Below are 8,768 nucleotides of genomic sequence, written 5' to 3'. Positions count from 1 at the left end.
TTTCAAGACCAGCGATTAATTTTATGATTCTTGTTCTAAATAAATTCTTGTTCAGTCATGTTGCTTATATCTGTTTANCAAAGGCACACAAACGCGCAGACAAATCCAACAAACATGCAAACCGAAAGGGAAAATGAAAAAGAAAAGAGAAAAGAAGAAAGAGGGAAGGCGAATAAGAAGAAATAAAAATACATAAAGAAGAAAAGAAGAAGAAAAGAAAAGGAGAAAAGAAGAAACCTGGTAGACAAAGAACGGTTTAAAGCACGTAACTAGATTTCNATGAAATGAGCAGGCAGAAGGAATAAGAGGCTTTTTTCAAAGAGCGAAAGAGTAGAATAGGATTGGAGAAGAGGCGAAAGAAATGAAGATGATGCTATCCAGAGAAACCATGTAGTCCGATTACTCCACAGAGAAAGAGATGAAAAGGTAGGTAGGTGTAGAATTTACATCTAGATAATGGATTAAAGATGACTGTTTAAGCAAGCCAGTGACTAGAATTAATCAGTGCCGTGCANAAAAAAAAGAAGAGGGCAGCTCTCTAGAGGGGATGGGTGTGGTTTGGTCCAGTGCTTCCCGCGGGCGTCCTGCCTTGGCAGTTGTGGGGAGAAGAGTGTCAGCGCCTCAGTCCCTTCTTGAACCAAGCTTTGAAACTCACTTTTTTGGGTGTGTAAACTCCCTGTGCCGGGGGCTCAGCCAAGGTGGGCCATGCTCTCTATCCCAGGCCAAGGCTCGTTTCCAGATTTCAGTCCGCTTGTCCCATTGAAATTGCCCGAAATATAAACTCTCTGGCCAGCCCCTCAGAGCAGTTTCAAGCCTCTCACCTTCCCCCTGGGGATCAAGCCAGAAGCCACTGCTCCTATCTCCTCCAGGTCTGGCTGGCGAGCGTGGAGCAGTTTCACTCGGGGTTCACCTGGGACAAGTGTGTCCTGCCTAGGGTCAGCTGGGGAGCAGGAAACCGGGTCCCTCTGTGTCCCATCCCCCGAAATATAAACTCACGGGCAAATCCCTCGGAAGTTTTAAGCCTTTCACCTCCCCCTAGGTATCTAGCCAAGCCAGAAGCACAAAGGTGCAGCCGCCGCGCATCCCCTCCAGGTCCAGCTGGCGAGTGGGGAGCAGTTTCCCCAGGGGTCGCCTGGGATGAGTGCGTCCCACCTAGGGTCAGCTGGACAGCAGGAAACTAGGTCCTTCTGTGTCCCGAGTGGAGACTTTTCTATTCTCCAGCGACAGGGACAGTGTCTTGAGCAGTTTTGGCCACTCTTTTCCCCCCTTAGACTCACTGTGGCTCCCCACAGAGAGGATCCCCCCTCCCTCTGTGTCTCTGGTCCTGGCCAATTTTATCTTCCCCAGTTCGCACTCAGGCTATAAGGTTTTCTCAGCGGACTCTGTTTCCTTTTCCTCCCAAACTCCTGGATTCTGTAAGGGTTCCTATGGCTTCAGGCCTTCTCTGTGTGAGAGATGGGGGCGAGTGAAATGTACAGAGCTCCCTACTTCTTTGCCATCTTGCCCTCTCGAGTCGACATATTGTTTTTGAATACCTATTATTTGACTCATGCCACGTCAATGAACAAATTAATGTTTGGTGATCTATACACACCCTCCTTTTGCACATCCACACTTGAAACATTAAAGTGTCCTTCTACGGCCTCAGACAATAGGATTTGTACATCTGCAAAGTCAGAGTCAAAGACTAATCCATACTTGGTTATTCTGCGTGAACTAAAACACAGTAATTCATTTTCATTATAGATCAGGCATGCTGAGGAGAGGAGCTGATCCATTACTGAAATCTGCTGTCTGTTCTTCATTAAGTTTGCTGAGGCAAGGGTCAGTCTGACACTTCGCTAGGGAAAGCCATGGGAGGAGGATCATCCCCAGGAGTGTGAAGTTGGCCACAGTAGTTTGTATTATAATTTTTGGCAGCTAAAAATGTACTTTAACTACGTGTTTTCTGCCAAAGCCTTATGTAGTGGTAAATGTGTGGGATGATGACTGAGGGAGCTGAATGAAAGCCAAAGACATGTGGAAAGGTTGTCTTTATAAAGCACAGAAACCAAGATTAAGGTACATGTCTGGTCTTCTTTATAAATAGATCCTTATGGGCTAACACAGATTCCAGTGGAGTAAATGGGGTGGTGTCATCTGCTGCTTTTATCACTCTTAAATGTTTGGGAAGCTATATTAGCAGAGCCAGTACAAGAGTGGTTTTCATTTCTTTCCAGGTGGCCATCCTCTATGAAGCATTCTTGACTCCAAAGTTTTTTATTTTTAATTTTTTTTTAAATTGGTCTGCTTAGCCCTCATGAACTCATACTGCACTACAACTTTGGATATTTTGTTCTTTGCCTTGTCATTGTCCTTAATGTTGAATGCACATGTATATCTTTGCTCTCCACTAAAAGTGCAAGCTTCTAACACGCAGAACATTTGGTTATTTTCCTTTCTTTTCACTCCCCCTGTGCTTTTGGGTCTCTGTAGCAAATAGCTTGCTGTAACTCCCTCCACCAGACCATTCAAAAACCTAGTGCAGAAAAGCCACTTTTGGGGTGCCTGGGTGGTTCAGTTGGTTAGTTGTCTGACTCTTGGTTTCAGCTCAGGTCATGATCTCATAGTGAGTTTGCTGAAAGTGCAGAGCCTGCTTAGGATTCACTCTCTTCTCTCTCTTTCCAACCTTCCCGGCTTGCTCTTCATCTCTCTCTACCTCTCAAAATAAATAAATAAACACTTTTTTAAAAGAAAAGCCAATCTTGAAATTATATCACAGAGGCAACTTGGAATAAAATAAAGAGGGTAATAATGAGCCCCGAGTTTTAACTCTGGGTATGCCGCATTCTTCCAAAATGACATGAGGCAAGTTTATTTCTATCTCTGCATCTCAGGTTACTAATAAGAAAATGAAAGGATCAGACAGCATGATCTCTAAGGCCCCTACCACTGAATCTTCTGCGGTCTATCATGACTATTCTTTGTTATAGGATATATGGAATTGAGTTAGGGAACAAATCTGCTATAAGTCAGGTTCTTACCCTTGAATCGCTTCTTCTAGCTACCACTTATTGAGAACCTATTATATACAAAATGTGATTCTGCTCCCCTTATATGCATTTAATCCTCATAACAGCTGTATGAAGCTGACACTATTATTTTCTCCATTTTCAGGGGAAAGTTAAAGTAACTTGCCCACTGTTATATGCTACAAATTTTTAGGGCCAGAATTAAAAACCCATGTCTCTCTGACTCCAACGTCCATGTTTTTAAATACTATACTGTGCTTTTTCCAATTGAGGAGATAGGACAAACTCAGGCATGCAAGCATGCATACACATATACAGATAAAAGAATAGCAAGAGGTCCAGCATAAACCTGATATGCTTTGGTTATCAATGAGTGGGAGAATTGTAACCCATTTCCTAAGAGTTAAACTGTAATCTAGGCTTACACGGATCTGAAGTTAAAGCTTCCCAACACTTGAAAGTAGCTGGGAAGGGATGTTGAAAAGCAGCATGGAAAATAAGGAGATTCAACTAAGGGCACAAGAGCACAACTGCAGGAAACCCTGCACTTGTGCAAGGAAAAAAATACATCGAAGTAGCATGAGGAAAGTCAGACGTGAATGAGAATAGAGACAATGGAAATTAATCCAGCACTATTTCTTCTGATCCCTGCCCAGGATGGCTCTGTGTACTCCCTTATTGTTTTTTCAATCCTTTATCTCCAGTGATTTCTGCTGTAACCTAAATAGGAATTTCAAATTTTCTTATTCAACTAATGATGACATACAGATCATGTATGAACCATGAAAAATTCTTGTGTCTGATCTATAGCACTAAAATGGAGGGAGCTCATAAAGGAGAAAGAAAAACCTGAATGTTTCTAATTTAACATAGTCCTGTGAGATTAGGTGAGGAATTGTCCAATAGTTAATCAATGTGAGGGCCCACCCCTAGCACTAAGGATATATACTATAGAGTCTCTCTCCCTTTCCTCGCCCCTCAACTCTATGTTGGAAGAATAGACCTTTTTTTAAACCATTTATTTTTTTCAAAGTGAGAGAGGACTTTCCCATATGGATTGAGAAGAAAAGGACTGAGGTGCTGGGGATCTGGGACATCGTATAGTGAGAAGGAAATCTTGCGGTCCATTTCAGCAATTTTTTAAGACAAGCATGTGGTGAAGTCAAGTTGTATTTAGTTGAAGGAGCTCCTGGGGTGAAAAGCAATGAGCCAGGTAAGATCAAATGTTCTGTCTTTGATCGGGGTAGTATGAGGGAGGGGCTTAGGGGTCTGTTGAGTGGATTTGGAAAGAATGCTTGAAGCAGATTAGAATGAGAAAAAGACTAAAATCTGTTCTGGGTAGAAGTCTCTACCAAGAGGCTATTTCTCTGGGTGGCTGGAGCCATGGTATGAAACTTAGCAATTAAGTCCTCAGTTCCTATGACTTCAGGTCTTCCATGTCCTATATTATTCAGCAACTCTCCCAACAAAGCATAATACATTTTTCTGAGGTCATTTGTCTCATTTGGAAGGAGCAACTGAACTGAACTGTTAAGAGGATGGAGAAAGGCAGGAAGAAGCATTCAGAAGGGAAGAGAGCAAAAAGCTTTAGCAAAATGCTCCCTGGATGCTGATAGGACAGTGCCAGAAAAAGATCAAGAATCATTCTGGAAAATTAATGGCATTCAAATGAAGTCTTTTTGAGAACCTAAAAGTGAAGGATAGAAAATTATTTTCAGTAGATGGACGGCTTATTTATTATCCTCCACACCTCCTCATCTCCTCTTGTGAATAATGTTACATCTCAACTGCATCCATGTGTATTGTTCACTCTATTGATTAGCTGCTGACAATTTAGGATGCCCCAAACCCAAAATTTTGAGTCTCATAACCCCATAATTCTCATTAGCAAAAGTACTAGTTGTTTTATTAATCCAAACAAAATCCCAGAATGTAAAGCTACAGCAAAGAAAAAACAATATGTGTACAAGTTTCATACATCTCAAAGCCAGATAAGAATACAATTATATAATTGCCTCTTTTAGAAGTTTTATGATTCTCTACCAGTACTATGAAATAGTAAGAATTGTTTGGCATTCAGGGTAGACCTCTTCAGATAAAGAAGAAAGCATTGAATATCTGAAGTTTTGACTAATGATCTTTGATGCAAACAAGTTATATTGTCCCATTAGTCTCTGAAGAACATTAAAGCATTCCTAATTATTACAGCTGCATGCTAGGAGGCTCTTTATTTTCCTTCACGGACACACATCAAAATAAGATTTCCCAGATAAAAAAGGTAAAAAGGGGGTAAAAGATAGTTTTGACCTGGTGGTCCTGTGAGACATCTGAGAAACATGTCTAGGAAAGCAGTTTTATGTTATATTCAAGATATGAAAATGGTTGTACAACAGTGAGCTTCTGGGTGCCACCTAGTTGAAGGAGAAATGTGGAATTAGATATGATTTTTGTTTCTTCCTGTGGAGGCAGGGTGGAGACGTGTGGCATCTCTTTTTCTNGTCCCGAGTGGAGACTTTTCTATTCTCCAGCGACAGGGACAGTGTCTTGAGCAGTTTTGGCCACTCTTTTCCCCCCTTAGACTCACTGTGGCTCCCCACAGAGAGGATCCCCCCTCCCTCTGTGTCTCTGGTCCTGGCCAATTTTATCTTCCCCAGTTCGCACTCAGGCTNACATTTTGGCTGTTGTTGATAGTTTTCAAATCATTTTATGTTTCGCTTCTTTCTTTTTTAGCATTTATCAAGAACCTACCACATACCAGGCATTATGCTTTTATATATATTGCATAATTTAATCTTATAGATCCTGTCCTGTGAATCTGAGTTTTCTTATTGTGCAGGTGAATTAACTGTCATTCAAACATTTAAATAACTCACCTAAGTTCCTGAAGCTTGTAAAGTGTGGAATATGGATTTGATTTATATCTTCTTGATTCAGAAATGTGTGCCGGTTCCATCACATGCCATGCCAATTTCTGTGGTGGTTGGGTATAATTCAAAAGAACACAGAGAGACATAGCCTAACATACACATACTGTTTTCTTCTCTGTCTTAATCTGCTCACGTCATTTATACTGCCTTTTTATGCCTCAGTTTGTCCAGAGCTGGACTAATCTTTCCACTTATACTATTGTTCTCATTTCAGAGATGCAATCTAGGAAGTACTTATGCCAGTAATGGGAAATAATTTTCATCCCATTCCAACACTGATAGATTCACAGTAACTGCTTAGAACACTTTTGAGAAGGCTTATGTGGTAGTATCTAGAAACAGGTGCTGTGATTAATTACTGATGGATGTAGTAGGCATGGCAGGAGAGAGCACATGTTTTATATATTTGGTATCCCTAACTTAAGCGATCTCAAGCTCCACTATTGGTGCAGGGAGACGTAAGTATATGTCTGTGTTGGTAATGTATACTTACAACCTTTTATGGGGTTCCTACTAGTTTTGACCAATGAATCCTCATGTCATTGCTTGAGTTAATGCTCACTTCTTCTGTTCCCACCCACTTTCACTACATACCCTTATTGTGATAAAGCAATTCCTTTACTCAACTTCCAAAGGCTAATTTATACTTGAGTTAGCTTTCATGGCTTTCTGTTCCTTGACACTAAATAAGACATGACTAAAACACTGAACATGAAAACTGTCCATCTAGAATCTGCATCTCAAGCCTTTAGCACCTTCTGAAAATTTCAGTCTTTTTTGAATGCCACATAATTCTAATTTACTATATCCCAATTGAAAATTGCCTTACCTAGTAGATAACATGCCTTGATGCACAGTCTAAATTCCTACTGTAATCTCAGCCTCTTTTATATCTGTCCTATCATAATGGACAGGTACAGTGCCACATCTTATCCGTTCTGGATCCAGTTCCTGCTGGATTTGGGTACATGAACATTTCTGTGATATAGGGATTTAGATCCCAGATATATCAGGGTGTGTTGTTTAAATAACCAAGATTCACTAGTCACGCTGTACTTCGTCTCTACAATATTGACACTTTGATAACTATAGACCAAATTCTGCAAACAGCAAAACTGTAAAATTGGACCCAACCTCAGATACCTTTACATCAGTGAAAGCATACTAAAATTAGACTCCAGATCTGATTCTGGTTATTTAAAAAATAATTTCAAAAATCTCAATACATGTTCCCAGTACAAAAAGTCAAAGGATGCTAGTACACATATTACCAAAAGCAGAAATCCTTCCTAACCTCTCTTTTGTACTCTATAAAAATTAGGATTAAACTTTGCTCATAGCGCTGTTGAGTCAACATATTAGTATAGTACTTAGCCTATCTAATAAGTATTAAATGATATCTGTCTGGTATAATCATTAATATTAAGCTGCACAACCTAGCAAAGACTAGAGTTCAAGATAACTTGTCATATTTAGCAGAGATCACTATGGATTTCATTTTTACCCCTCAGTAAGTGGGAATGAAAAGCCTGAAAGCACTGAGAAATGAACTAGCATGTTTCTTTAACCAAACCAAGAAAAATTGATTAAAAACTGAAACTTTGACACCCTCTCTTCCCTCCCTATGTGTTCTGAAGAACCTATTGGCAAATATGAAGTTGTCAAGTACAAGGCAAAGTATATGATGATTTGACTGCTGGAGAGAGGATTACCTAGTGAAGGATCATTCTGAATATAAAGGAAAATAAAATTCCCTTTTCTTTTCTTTTTAAATTTTTTTACAATGTTTTATTTATTTCTAGGAGAGAGAGAGAGAGAGACAACGTGAGCAGGGGAGGGTCAGAGAGAGAGGGAGTCACAGACTGAAATAGGCTCCAGGCTCTGAGCTGGCAGTCAGCACAGAGCCCGACGCGGGGCTCGAACCCATGAACCGCGAGATCATGACCTAAGCGAAAGTCGAACGCTTAACCGACTAAGCCACCCAGGCGCCCCTCCCTTTCATTTTCTGATTAATATTCTTGCTTAACAGGCACCAAATGCTGAGAAGACTGGGGGAGTCATCTGCTTTTGCAATTTGATCATACCTTCAGATTATCAGGTGATAAATTTGTTATAAGGAATGATAAAAATTTTAATTCTTCCCACCCACACAAATGCATAAAACCAATTTCCCTGTTCAGGTTCTTGAGAAGTAAACATGCCAACATGGAAAGGCTATTTGTCATGGCTGTCATAATTAGGTCCAATTGGGGAAGTCAGTTTCCTTTTGCAAATGACAAACTTCAAATTCCAACTCACCAGCACCATTTTGTAGGACACGTCTAATAATCTCAAGTCATTTATCACTGTTCCCAAATGCCAGGATCATCAGAGACAAGGCAGGTGTTCCTCATTCCAGTTCACTAACCTAAAATTGTTGCCGCCATTTTACCAGTATGAAGATACTGCCTGCTTCTGAGATAAGCACATTTTCAAAGGAGATTTTTGTTTGTTTGTTTTTTAAGTGATACAGCNGGTACAGCTCATAAAAATCATTAATATAGTTTTTCCCCCTGACATTTGACTTTCTAAGTAGGCAGTCAGCTGCTGATTTTAGTCAGGGCATGTACATGTATGAAGTAGGCATTAGGAGACCAGGGGATCAAAGATACACCAGGTGTATCCCATTCTACTTCTTGCCAGCATAGTGAAAGAAAGAGAACAATGCATGGCGGGAGCAATTGTCTGCAAAACCATTGGCTAATAGACTTTTGCTCGGTCTGTACTTATAGACCTAAGATAGAATTGAAAGCTCTGCTTAAAAGTCATAACATAAAAATAATACTATATA

The 8,768-nt window shown here is 40.3% G+C and overlaps 1 long non-coding RNA gene across 1 annotated transcript in view; it reads left to right on the top strand.

The window, feature by feature from the left end:
• Positions 1–285: 285 nt before the first annotated feature.
• LOC144235989 (uncharacterized) overlaps positions 286–8,768 on the top strand; it is a 27,973-nt gene continuing 19,490 nt past the window's right edge. Inside the window, exons 1-2 of the long non-coding RNA XR_013336384.1 lie at positions 286–426; positions 4,045–4,224. This is a non-coding gene — a long non-coding RNA (uncharacterized LOC144235989). The remainder of the gene's footprint in view (positions 427–4,044; positions 4,225–8,768) is intronic.

Source organism: Crocuta crocuta, unplaced genomic scaffold (genome assembly GCF_008692635.1).
Source record: "Crocuta crocuta isolate KB4526 unplaced genomic scaffold, BGI_CrCroc_1.0 scaffold938, whole genome shotgun sequence".
NCBI classification, from domain to species: Eukaryota; Metazoa; Chordata; class Mammalia; order Carnivora; family Hyaenidae; genus Crocuta; species Crocuta crocuta.
Note: the sequence above shows the minus strand (reverse complement) of the source record. Positions and strands in the feature narration are given on the sequence as shown.